Source organism: Tachysurus fulvidraco, chromosome 19 (genome assembly GCF_022655615.1).
Source record: "Tachysurus fulvidraco isolate hzauxx_2018 chromosome 19, HZAU_PFXX_2.0, whole genome shotgun sequence".
NCBI lineage: Eukaryota > Metazoa > Chordata > Actinopteri > Siluriformes > Bagridae > Tachysurus > Tachysurus fulvidraco.
In genome coordinates, this window is record NC_062536.1 from 18,905,881 (window position 1) to 18,919,057 (window position 13,177).

Here is a 13,177-nt window from a genome sequence, read left to right on the forward strand (position 1 = left end):
AATTACAAATAAAATCTCGTTCAAATAATCAATGGTATTCGAATAAGTAAAAGTAATTAAAATGTAAAGATTATATCAAACCAAGAAACACTCTCCAAGTGTAAGCTTGCATTTGTTCGATGATACACCCGCTATTAGCAATAACTGAGTTTAACACACTAAGCTTGCCTCTAGGTGAAATCACACACAATGTAATTCAAGACAAGCTTTTATACATTTTTAAGCCTTTAACCAATACGCCATTATTATTGACTTTAATACCAACATTCCTTTCCATTCCTCTCTCACAAAACCAACTCCCTTCACCGTTTCTCTCTCGAAGTCGGTAACCCTGTGGTCAGCGACCGGTTGTATTCCCTTTAAGGTATACTTCCTTTCAAAAAGCACAAGCTTGCAATATCATCTTATTAACTAAGTCCCTCTTACACAAGTGTTGTGGTTTCCCTTTACAGCATTTAGCAGACACCCTTATCAGGAGTGACTTACATTTTCATCTCAACATTTTTAAACAACTGAGCAATTGAGGGTTAAGGGCCTTGCTCAGGGGCCCAGCAGTGGGAACCCGGTGGATGTAGGAATTGAACTCACAACCTTCCGATTGGTAGCCCAACACCTTAACCACTAGGCTACCACATCCCAGTTACAGCCCTTTACAGGTCGCTGTCAGCAGTATCCTCTGAGCACTGAGGGTTGCCTTTTTTTTTTTTTTTTTTTTTTTTAGAGAGCCTTCATATAACATACTCAGTACATCTTATCTTTTAACACACAAGCACTATTATTGCGTACATATTTTACAAGCAAAGAAAGAAAAATAAAGTAAAGAAAACTTAATCACTTTAATATTCATGATCTTGATCCATTCTTCATTTCTCTCTCGGTACAGAGTCTGATTCTTTTTCATCCATTGATTTCTTCAAGCTTCATATCCTTTATTTTATTCACCAGTTGTTTTATTTCTTCTGCTGCTTGTTCTATTCTCTTCTTTTTTGCTTCTCTTTGTCTTTGTCTCCTAGCTCTACGTTTCCTGGTATTTGTAGCCTGAATCTTACTTTTCTTTTGTATGGGAATATGAGAGCAGGGTTTAAAGTTGGATAGCATCGGTAAGGTTGTTTTATTGAGCGTGAAGTTAACCGTTCATTTCCTTCAACATCCGTTCTACCTACCATTCTTACAAGAACGCTCCTTTAAAACCCAGTTAGCATGAAATGTATGCAGCATCAAATCCCTTAAAGTCAGTATGTGTGTGTGTGTGTGTGTGTAATAAAGAGATCTGCAGAACCGTGTGTTCATGACAAAAATACAGTCGTACTACACATGACTGCACACATGACTACACACTTACACTGATTGAAAACACCGCACGAGTCTGTCAGCATTCTGCTGGCAAACTGGTGAAAAGGTAAACGGAATATAGTGAATGTTTAAAATGTTTTAAAAGAGATCACACAATGTGCGTGAGCTCGTAACTTAGTGGTTAAGGTGCCGGACTACCGATCAGAAGGTTGTGAGTTCGATTCCCACTTCCACCAGGCTGCCACTGCTGGGCCAGTGAGCAAGGCCCTTAACCCTCAGTTGCTCAGTTGTATAAAAATGAGATGAAAAAATGTAAGTTTCTCTGGATAAGGGTGTCTGCTAAATGATGTAAATGTGTTGTCAGCCATCATGAAAATGTTTGCTTCTCAGTCACTGTTTAGTGTTTGTTAGCCCCACCCCTTTTTCGGTACATAAGCAAAGCTGTGAGTGTTGAGTGCATGAAGTGTCCAACATCCACACTTCTTTTTTCAGTTAAACAGATGCATAATTTGGGTTCTTGAAGTGCACTTCTTCTTCTTCTTCTTCTTCTTCTTCTTCTTCTTCTTCTTCTTCTTCTTCTTCTTTACTTGATCAGAATCCAGAAATCTGCACCAGCACTGTTGTGTACAGTAACTCTGAGAATCGTGTTACATTGTACGATCTGACCGAGTTATTTTTAATGAATTGTCCCAACCACCGAGGCAGGAAGTCTAACGAGAGCCGAAGACGCTGAAGTCCACGACATCTGCTCCAAGTCCAAATCACATTCAGCTCATTAAAGAACAAAATCAATTCTTCTGGAACGTCCAGCAGATGTTCATCTGTGATTCCGCTGTAAATCTGAAAGATTGGAGCAGAGGTGTTCATATGCAGGGTAAAATGTACATTTCGAAGAGTTTGAAAAATTCCTCGGAGGATCTTCAGACGTTACATCGTGACGAACATCGCACTTCTGAAGAACAGCTTGAAGCCACGAGGTTTGGTTGTGCCTGAGAAAATTCTCCGTGTCTTATCTCCACTCATATCATCAGATGTCATCGATGATAACAAACTGAAATTCCAGTCGGTGAAACTCACACACAGTAAGGTTTCTATTTTCAGAGAATGCTCTATGCTCTAGAGAAATTCATTCTGCTTTACTCATTAAGCTTTTTGACACGATTGTGATGCTAATTAGCAGCTTGGTTCGAGCCATTAGCGGTGTTTTAGCACTTATTGATCGACAGGAACAGAGAGGTGTGAAAGAACATGGCATGGAGTGGGTTCATTAAAGCACCTGCTCTGTTCGATTATTAGTGACACATGTCTAAATGAATAATAAAAACAGCGCTGTATGAACAGACGCTTAGATCTGCACCCTCCTGAGTTTACTGTGAGCAGAGTTTCCAGTTCACACAAAATGCTGGAGTTTCAAGGGATGAAAGGAATGAAAGTGACTATAGATATAATAATAAAATGAGATTAGAGATATTGTATTGTGACAGTGTGGTAGATATCTAACACAGTTGTGGTTTTATATCTAACACAATTTTCACATCAGATCTTTTTATATGTGATTCTTTTATATGATTCATTCATTCTTTCATTCATTCATTCATTCACTCATTCATTCTTTTCACATGTGACCATTCACATGATTGATTCATTCATGTAAGCTTCACTCGATTCTTTCACATAATAGGTTCATTTTCTACGCCTCCTCCAAATGATTCATTAAAATGTGAATACATTATGTATTTCTTTCACTAATATTTTTTACACTTTTAAAAAAAAATTTTTTTTTGTGAAATGAGTCATTTACATTTGCATATGATTCCTTCATCTTATTTATTCATTTTTAAGTATGATTTTTTTCACATGATTTATTCATTTATATAACATGACTCGTAGCTGTTTTTTAAAAAAAATCTATCTATCTATCTATCTATCTATCTATCTATCTATCTATCTATCTATCTATCTATCTATCTATCTATCTATCTATCTATCTAGTTCTATGGCAGTGTAAATAATAATAATAATAATAATAATAATAATAATAATAATAAGGCTGTAATCACACAGTCTAAAAACTATAAGAAGGAATCAGATCCCATTCTAGGGCCCTTATATGACAGAATAACTCGTCGCTCCCAGGCTCTCTGGTGTGATAGAAGCGTTTAGAGACGTAAAACGGCGTGACCGGGACATGCCGGAGAAAAAACGACTCAGAGGATGTGGAGGAAACAGAGGCAGCAAGGGAGAAAGAAAACGCTTCGCACGTACAGTATGAAAGACTTGCAGCGGTACGACTCAGTCCTAGGAGACAGGAGACACATCAGATGTGTAATGAAAAGCAGAACATCACCTTGGAGGCCTGAGGAAAAAGAATTCTATCACACACACACACACACACACACACACACACACACACACACACACACACACACACACACACTTTCTCTTTGTGAGAGATCAAATCCCCAGCAGGGCCACACAGAGACACAACAGCACAATATCATTTCTTTTTTCACTGAGTCTGGCTCAAAGCAAAAACATGGCAGTTCACTGAAAGGTCCTCATCCTCAAAGTAGAGACACCTGTGTGTCCCAGTCAAAGGGAATAAACCTCAGGAGTGAGCATTAGTGCACTTCAGAAGGCAGATACTTATTCTGACTAGATCTACAGGCACACCTTGTTTTTACGTACAGGTTTTGACACTAAATCATGAAACACACATTTGAAAAAAATGCACTAATCAGTGTGAACAGTGACTGAATAAATCATTTATGTTACATGCTTGGGATTAGCAAAGCCAGCTAGCTATTTACTGTACATTCAGCGATCTCTGCAACTCTTTTACACACTTATTAATCAATTAGTGTGTATTAAATAATAATTGGGAACCGATCGGAGGCAGGAACTAACAGCAGGAAATGTCGGACCCCGAGTGCCATAGGATTGGGAGTCGAGGAATCGTTTGAGGAATCGTTCGGCTTCGTCACTTTACTGCACTCTAGCTAATTTGCATAGAAGTGAGAACATCTTTATCCACACAGAAAACGAAGGCACGTCTGTCCCTTTGTCGTTTGCTGAAGCGAGTAAACCTTATTCTCTCTTTCTCACCCACACCGTGGTGTCCCGGCAATGTTTTGGCTCTGCAGAGGTTTCTCTCTGATGTAAGAGTAAATCAAATTTTTTTTTCAAAAACTTTTGTAGAACCGCTCCATCCTTTAGCTCAGACCTTAATTAACCGCTTGGTTGCTTTTTTCATGTTGCTATCACGGGGCTGTTTTGCACTTAACAACAAAATGGCGATTCTTCAGAGGAGATGAGCCGTAACGGGCCGAGGGATATAAAAACCAGCACCCCAGCTTAAAGAAACAAGCAGAAAAATGGTGTCAGATAAAGAGTTTGATCGAGCGTGAACAGAGAAAAACACAAACAAACCTGAAGCTGAGCGATTACGTTACTGTTCGTTATATACGGGAGTGTGTGTTCAGTGTTGATACTTGAACACACCTCATACACACTGAGTGTTGAATTCTGGACTCTGATTGGCCGCGATTCTTTCAAATAATTCATCCATCTTATTTTATATTCTTTCACAAGATTGATTCATTTTCATGTGATTCTTTAACACCTGGTCACTTCCTGCGTTTTCTGTGATCTGATATATATCCGATGGTACAAACCCCTTCAGGAGGTGGTCTGGGACGCGTTTCAGATGAAACTGGATAGGTGTAAATGAATGGATGTTCAAGCCACATACGTCAGCGCTATACTCCTCCCAAACGGAAGTACGTCACTTGCAGGTGACTCACGAGTCGTGCATCGCGCCAGAAACAAATATGTTTTCCCACCAGCGCTGCTCCGATCTTTCACCCAGGCGTCTCGTTTTGTCTTAAAATGCACTGCTGCTGCCAGCAAAAATGCAGCAAACAGTAAATGCTGTTTTTTGTAGCAACCGCATACAGTACACCAAAGTGTGTTCCATTTCAATTACCCCGGAAATGAGGTAAAATATATTTGCATTTTGGGTGGAAGTAAAAATATATATTGATATCCGATTCGCCGAGACACATTTATGTGGCCTAATGTAAATGGAAGAGTTTTAACGGATCATAGAAAACACATGAAGTGACCGGGTGTAAAAAGGCCCTTTCACACGATTGAATTTGTTGACATGTGATTCCTTGACATGATTCGCTGATTTTCATATGTGACTCTTTCATTCGATTCAATCACACAAACTCAAATTAGGAAACTGGCGTGAAACCGAACGGTTCGCTTCGTACAGGAGTGTGTGTTCAGTGTCGATACATCACACAAAACTTAAACACACTGCATGTGGAATTCTAGACTCTGATTGGTCAGAAGGGGTTGATTTAATTTTCTGTACCAGCATTTCATTCCTAACGCTTCACATAAATGTATTAAAAAAAACAACATTTGGAAATAAGGAAAAAATGAAGATGTCTCCAGTGTAATAAACAATATTCAATAATCAGCTCATTCATCAAACCACACTGTTGATTATTTCATTACAGCAGCTTGCAGTAAATCTCTTTTGTCTGAGGTCAAGTGTGAGTGAGGTTTTTAAAACTAATTTAATCTTCCTCTGTGACTTTGCACCTCGTTATAAAAACTCGAGTGGAAATGCCGAGGTCATCAGAAAAGCTGAGATGTAGAGAGTCTCGCTCGTTCCTAAATTAGCTCAGACGTCTCGAAACCCTTCAGCTCTCTGTCTTACTCGTTATCTCTCAGTTTCTACTGGCAACAGTAACTTCATTATCATTAACACATCACACAGTGAAGTCTGATCGGTACAGCATCGAATCTTATCGTCTGCTCCCGCTGATATCTGAAAGGTTTACAGAAACTTTATGTCAGGAACATGATAAGCACTGGAGGAATCAGAACCAATTTTAGTTCCAAAAGACAAAAATCAGGGCCACCAGAGGGTGGAGCTTGCTGTACGGAACATCACGTCAGGTATGTGTCAGGTTTGTGTCTGGTGTGTGTCTGGTGTGTGTCTGGTGTGTGTCTGATGTGTGTCTGGTGTGTGTCTGGTGTGTGTCTGGTGTGTGTCAGTGTCAGGGTGAGGCAAAGGCGAGTGAGGATCCAAATGCAGTTTAAGTGTTTAATAATCTAAAAACAAGAAACAGGTAAACAGACAGGCAGGCAAAACAAGGCAGAACACAGAGCAAACAGGAAACAGGAACATGGACAACGACTAGCACCAGGGAAGTGAACAAACAGTGTATATATAAGAGACAGGAACCAATGACAAAGCAGAGACAATGAGTAACTAAGACAACAAACGAGAGGAAATGAATGAGTTCAATGAGTGTCCATGGCAACAAACGAGTGGGCGGAGCAAACAATTAACAGCAGGACAAGACAGCAGACAGAAACAGGGCAAAACACAGACAGACTCATTACAGTCAGGTATGTGTCAGGTATGTGTCAGGTATGTGTCTGGTATTTGTCAGGTATATGTCAGGTATGTGTCTGGTATTTGTCAGGTATGTGTCAGGTATATGTCAGGTAGGTGTCTGGTATTTGTCAGGTATGTGTCAGGTATGTGTCAGGTATGTGTCTGGTATGTGTCTGGTATGTGTCAGGTTTGTGTCAGGTTTGTGTCAGGTATGTGTCAGGTATGTGTCTGGTATGTGTCTGGTATGTGTCAGGTATGTGTCAGGTATGTGTCTGGTATGTGTCAGGTTTGTGTCTGGTATGTGTCTGGTATGTGTCAGGTATGTGTCAGGTATGTGTCAGGTATGTGTCAGGTATGTGTCTGGTATGTGTCAGGTATGTGTCTGGTATGTGTCTGGTATGTGTCTGGTATATGTCAGGTATGTGTCAGGTATGTGTCTGGTATGTGTCTGGTATGTGTCAGGTATGTGTCAGGTATGTGTCTGGTATGTGTCAGGTATGTGTCATTTATGTGTCTGGTATGTGTCTGGTATGTGTCAGGTTTGTATCTGGTATGTGTCTGGTATGTGTCTGGTATGTGTCAGGTATGTGTCTGGTATGTGTCAGGTTTGTGTCAGGTTTGTGTCTGGTATGTGTCTGGTATGTGTCAGGTATGTGTCTGGTATGTGTCAGGTATGTGTCAGGTTTGTCTCAGGTATTTGTCAGTAAAACATAAAGCACATAATCATACAAAATCACACTATAGCATTCTTTTTATATCACAGATGGTTCCTACACCTTTTAGTTTCTCAGAAGGTTCTGGAATTATTTAGTTTCTTTCTTAGTTTAGTCTCTCAGCCTTTTAGCTTCTCATGTAGCTTCCTGAACCCTTTATTTTCTCAGGAGGATTTAGAAATCTTAAGTCCAGAACTTCCAGAGAAAACTGAAATATTTGAGGAACTATAGGATGTACTAACCATCAGAGAGATTAAGTAGATCCAGAGGCTTGGTTCTTGAGTACTTAGAATTTCAAAATCCTCCTGAGAAAATAATGGAAAACAAATCTTACTTAGTTCCTTTTTTATTTTCTCAGGAGGATTTAGAAATCTTAAGTCCTCAAGAACCAAGTCTCTGGATCTACTTAACCTCTCTGATGGTTCCTACATCTTATAGTTCCTGAGAAATTTCAGATAATCTTTAGTTCTTCAGAAAGTTCTCGAACTCTTTAGCTCTTGGGAAGCTTCAGGGACTATTTAGTCCTTCAGAAGTTTCTGGAAGTCTTTAGTTCTTGGGCATCTTTAGGGAATATTTAGTTCCCTTTCGAGGGAACTCGCCGTTGCGTCAGTGCTGACGCTATGGGAATGCTTCTGTGAGGAAGCTGTGTCTGAAGCTCTGTGTGCACACACGCCATTTTAATGGCTCGCGAAGGACACATGACGGAGTGATTACGCACCAGCAAGTCCATATAAGGGCATCTACGTCACACTACTCCAGCTTCTTTGTCTTCAGGAAGCACTCTGTGTATGTGTGTCAATTGTTTGTCCTGTCTGTCTAGATCAGGAACAGAAAAATATATATTTCAGGGAAAGCTAGGCGAGGAAACAGTAATGTGTTGCAAACTAAGCATTTTAGGAGATGCGTGCATCCGTGCCCCCGCTTTATCACAGGGGACGACACGCACTCTCTTTGCGTTGTTTGTTTGGGAGAGGCGCATGCCCGGTCGGCTCTCGAGGGAGCCGGTTGCGTGCAATGTGAGGGATTCCTTCTGCCTACTCTCCGATCCCCCCTGGCTGTAATTCTCAGCTTCGGCTGCGCCTCATTGTACGGGTCCCGCGTCTGCTGAGGCTGCGCGGCAGCTTCGATCACGGGGTTCGCAGGTTGAGTTAGCGGATATGGAGCAAGAGACAGGTTTTCCCTTTCTTTTTCCCTCTCCCCTAATTCTGTTTGCTCGATTTCGGGTTCAGCAGCTCGTGCTGCGATTTCTCCCAACCCGGAAGAGAGCATGTTGCTTCTGCGTCGGGCTCTGAGGAGCTCGATGTGGGCATGGAAGGGCTTCCCCCCTCTGAACAGCCGGCTGCGTGAGATGTGAGGGATTCCCCCTGCGCTCGCCTGGCTGTATTTTTGCTGGTTGAATTAGCGGATATGGAACAAGAGACGGGTTTTCCCCTTTCTCTTTCCCTCTCCCCTAACACTGTTCGCTCGATTTCGGTTTCGGGAGCTCGCGCTGCGATATCTCCCAACCCGGATGTGAGCATGCGGCTTTCCGCATCGGGCTCTGAGGAGCTCGATGTGAGCAGGGAGGGGCTTCCCCCCTCTGAATAGCCGACACAATCAGCTGCGTTCGAGGAGCTCCTTGAGGTGGTGACACGCGCCATGTCTAAGCTAAAATTAGATTGGCCTGAAGAGGAAGTAAGTGTCGTCCATTATAAGCTAGATGACCGCTTTCTGACTTCAGGCCGCAGGCCACCTTCACGTGGGTGGCTGCTGTATTTCCCAGACCTCCATGCCGAGGTGTCGAGGTCTTGAAGAATCCCATTTTCAGCACGTAGTTTTTTTTTCTCCTGCCATGTTGCAGTAATCAGCCTTAATAGGGCTTGAAAGCCATGGTATGGGGCGATGCCTGGGTTTGAGGAGACGCTTACGGGCTATCTCTCACCTACATTGCCCGCACGGAGGAAACCTGCCTTCAGGTGGTATCTGAGCTCCACCGAGCCACTGACTTTGCGCTTCGTGCCACAAAGCAGACAGCTCGCTCCATAGGCGGTGCAATGGCTGCACTGGTTGCCACGGAGAGGCACCTGTGGCTCAATTTGACTAATATTAAAGATGAGGATATGTCCTCTCTCCTGGATGCCTCGGTGTCACCTCGGGGCTTGTCCGGCGGTGCAGTGTGTACTGTTGTCGACAGGCACTAGGAGGTAAAATGCCAGTCGGTGGCATTCAGGCTCCCCTACTGCCTGCCCCGCCACCTCCGGCGTTTCAGGGAGCAGTGGGGTCTGTGCCTGCTTCTCTTCCTTGCATGGATCTTCCTGGGTTGGCACCTGCCAGTTTCAGGGCACCCTGGAGGTCTGCGCGAGGTTGACACCACTATCAGACGGCCAGGCAGCATGGAAACTTCTGCCAGGGGTGTCTCAGTGGGTCCTGGATACCGTAGAAAAAGGCTACAGGATCCAGTTCTCCTCCCGTCCTCTGCGCTTCCAGGGTGTGCTGCCCACAATTGTTGGCAGACACCAGGGGGCGTTCCTCCAAAAGGAACTCTCTCACTCCTGAGAAAAGGGGCCATAGAGCATGTTCCCCTCCCAGAGCGGGACTCCAGCTTTACAGCTGATATTTCATTGTTCCTAAGAGGGACGGGGGCTGTGTCCGATTTTGGACCTGTGGGCTCTGAACTGTACTCTGAAGACTTACAGGTTCAGGATGCTCACGCTCAAGGTTATCGTGTCCCAGATCAGGTCCAAAGACTAATTTGTGATGATCGACCTTGGGACGCTTATTTTCACATAGCCATTCTGCCAAAGCACAGGAAGTTCCTCAGGTTCACTTTTGGGGGAGAAGTGTACCGGTGTTGTGTTCTTCCATTTGGCCTAGCCCCTTCACCACGCATGTTTACAAAGTGCATGGACACTGCCCTGGCACCATTGTGTCTCCAGGGCATCCGTGTACTGAATTACCTGGACGACTGGATCATTCTGGCCCAGTCAAAGGCTAGGGCAGCCAGTCATCGAGATGCTGTGCTTGCCCATATGAGGTCTCTAGGCCTCAGGTTGGACCCAGAAAAGGGTGTGCTTTCTCCTTTTCAGAGAACCACCTTTCTGGGGCTATTGTGGGACTCCACCACGATGCGGGCACATCTGTCTCCCGCTTGGGTGGCTTCCATCTTGTCAGCAGTGAAAGCTATTCGGCTAGGCCGAGGCCTCTCTGTCGCCGAGGCACAGAGGGTGCTCGGCCTCGTATTGGCAGCAGCCAACATTATCCCTTTGGTTCTGCTCCACATGAGGCCATTCCAGGTCTGGCTCAGGGGTGCGGGCTTTCATCCTCGCAGACATCCCCTCAGGGTTATAAGGGTTACGTGCTGTGGGCTTCGTACTCTTCTTTTGTGGAAAAGACCCCGGTTTCTGGCCTTGGGTCCCACTCTAGGGGCGTGTTACCATCGCAGGACTCTTTCGACAGACGCCTCGCTTTCGGGCTGGGGAGCGGCCTAGGATGACTGTCCTGCCCAGGGTTTATGGGAGGGCCCCTATCTCTCATGGCACATAAACTGTCTAAAGACAAGGGCTGTGTTTCTAACACTTTCTTCCATGCCTCGGGGGCTGCCATGTCTTAGTATGGACAGACAGCACTGCGGTGGTTCCCCATATCAATCATCATGGCGGTCTGCATTTGTGCCCCCGTTTTCGGTTGGCACAGCAGATTCCTTTTGCTGAGAGCAATCCAGGGCATGTAAATAGGGAGGCGGACTTCCTGTCAAGGCAGGTGCTGAGGCCCAGGGAGTGGCACGACATTGGTGTGGACATGGCCGAGACTCCGTCAGTGCACCTTTACCCCCAGTAGCTCTGCTCCCACAAGCCTTAGCCAGAGTGCGCCATGACCAGGTCAACCTACTCCCTCGTTTGCCCTCTTGAGTTGGTTCACGGATCTCCTTTCTCGGGTGCAGGGGGCAATCCTACACCCCCCGCCCCAAGATATGGAAGCTTCGGGTCTGGCCCCTGAGGGGGACCAGTTCCTAGAGGTGGGCCTCTCATCTGAGGTGACCAAAACTCTACTGAATGCTAGGGCTCCCTCCACTAGGAAGCTATATGCTCTGAAGTGGAGGCTTTTTCGCCTCTGGTGTGATGAACACTGTCAGAATCCAGTTCACTGCCTGATCGGTACAGTGCTGGAGTTCCTGCAGTCTCTCTTTTTTCGGGGCTTGTCCCCATCTACTTTAAGGTGTACATGGCCTCCATTGCTGCCAACCACGAACCTGTCCTTGGGGCCTCCTTGGGTAGGCACACTCTGGTCTCTCGCTTCCTACGTGGTGTCAGGCGGCTGAGGCCTTCCTGCAGACCACGCCTTTTCTCCTGGGACCTCTCTGTGGTCCTGGAGGGGCTGCTGGAAGCCCCCTTTGAGCCCATGGAGTCAGCCCATGAGAAGTTTCTGACCCTGAAGTCGGTTCTGCTCCTAACCTTGGCCTCTTTTCTGCACCCCATGTCCCTATGGTGCCCAGGATGGCTGGCTGCCCAGTCATACTGTGGGCCTACTGTCCCCCGCCCCATGAGTCGGCGGAATAGGAGAGGCTGCATTTGCTTTGCCCACTAAGGGCCTTGAGGACTTATGTCCACCACTCTAGCTCGTGGAATAACACCTCCACCCTTTTTATCTGTCTTGGGCCAGAACAAGGGGGTGTACTGGGTAATGGAGGCCATTAGCTCAGGCCTATGAGGTGTGCGGTATTGCCTCACCTCTCTGCATCAGGGCTAACTCCGCTAGGGGTATTGCCTCATCCAGTGCCTTGGCCAGGGGTGTTCCCTTTGAAGATGTTTGTGTTGCAGCAGGTTGGGCCTCTCTGCACACCTTTATCTGGTCCTATAACTTGGTCTTGGACCCCACTCCAGGGACCCAGGTCCTGCAGGGCCTTTGATGGACTGTTCCCAGTCTGCTCGTGCTCTCTCATGGCCTCTGGCATAGTCATCGACCGGTGCGTGGCGACGTGGGTATTGGCGTTCCCATAGTGTCAGCACTGACGCAGCGTTGAGTTCCCTCGAAAGGGAACTACACCAGGTTACGTATGTAACCCGGTTCCCTGAGAAGGGAACACACTCTCGCACTTCCTTCTGACAAATAGAAGCTGGAGTAGTTTGACGTAGATGCCCCTATATGGACTTGCTGGCCTTAATCACTCTGCCACGTGTCCTTCCCGAGCCATTAAAATGGCGTGTGTGCACACAGAGCTTCAGACACAACTTCCTCACAGAAGCATTCCCATAGCGTCAGCACTGACGCAGCGTCTCGTTCCCTTCTCAGGGAACCGGGTTACATACGTAACCTGGTTTAGTTATTCAGAGAGTTCTGGAACTCTTTAGTTCTTGGGCAGCTTTAGGGACTTTTTAGTTCTTCGTACATTTCGGAAACTCTTTAGATTTTGTGCAGTTTTAGGGAACATTTAGTTCTTCAGAAAGTTCTCTATTTCTGTGGTGATTGATGAAGAGGCTCTGGAGGCGAGTCTTTAGTTCTAGCATGACCATGTTGTGTCGCTGCTACATTCTGATTTGTGTTGTCAGAATTCCCGGCTCCTTTGAGCTCATTTTTAATTCCCCTTAACACTGATGTTGCTCTTCAATCTGTTCAACACTTTAAACACATTGTGCAGTAAAGTTGTTTGCAATCTGGATGGTTTATCATCAATGGTGAAACAATACATCAAGCATCAGACCGATATCTGATCTTAGTCGATCGGCATCAGCATCTCTAATAAGGATTACTATCCAGAATATTCTCTCAGTCGAGG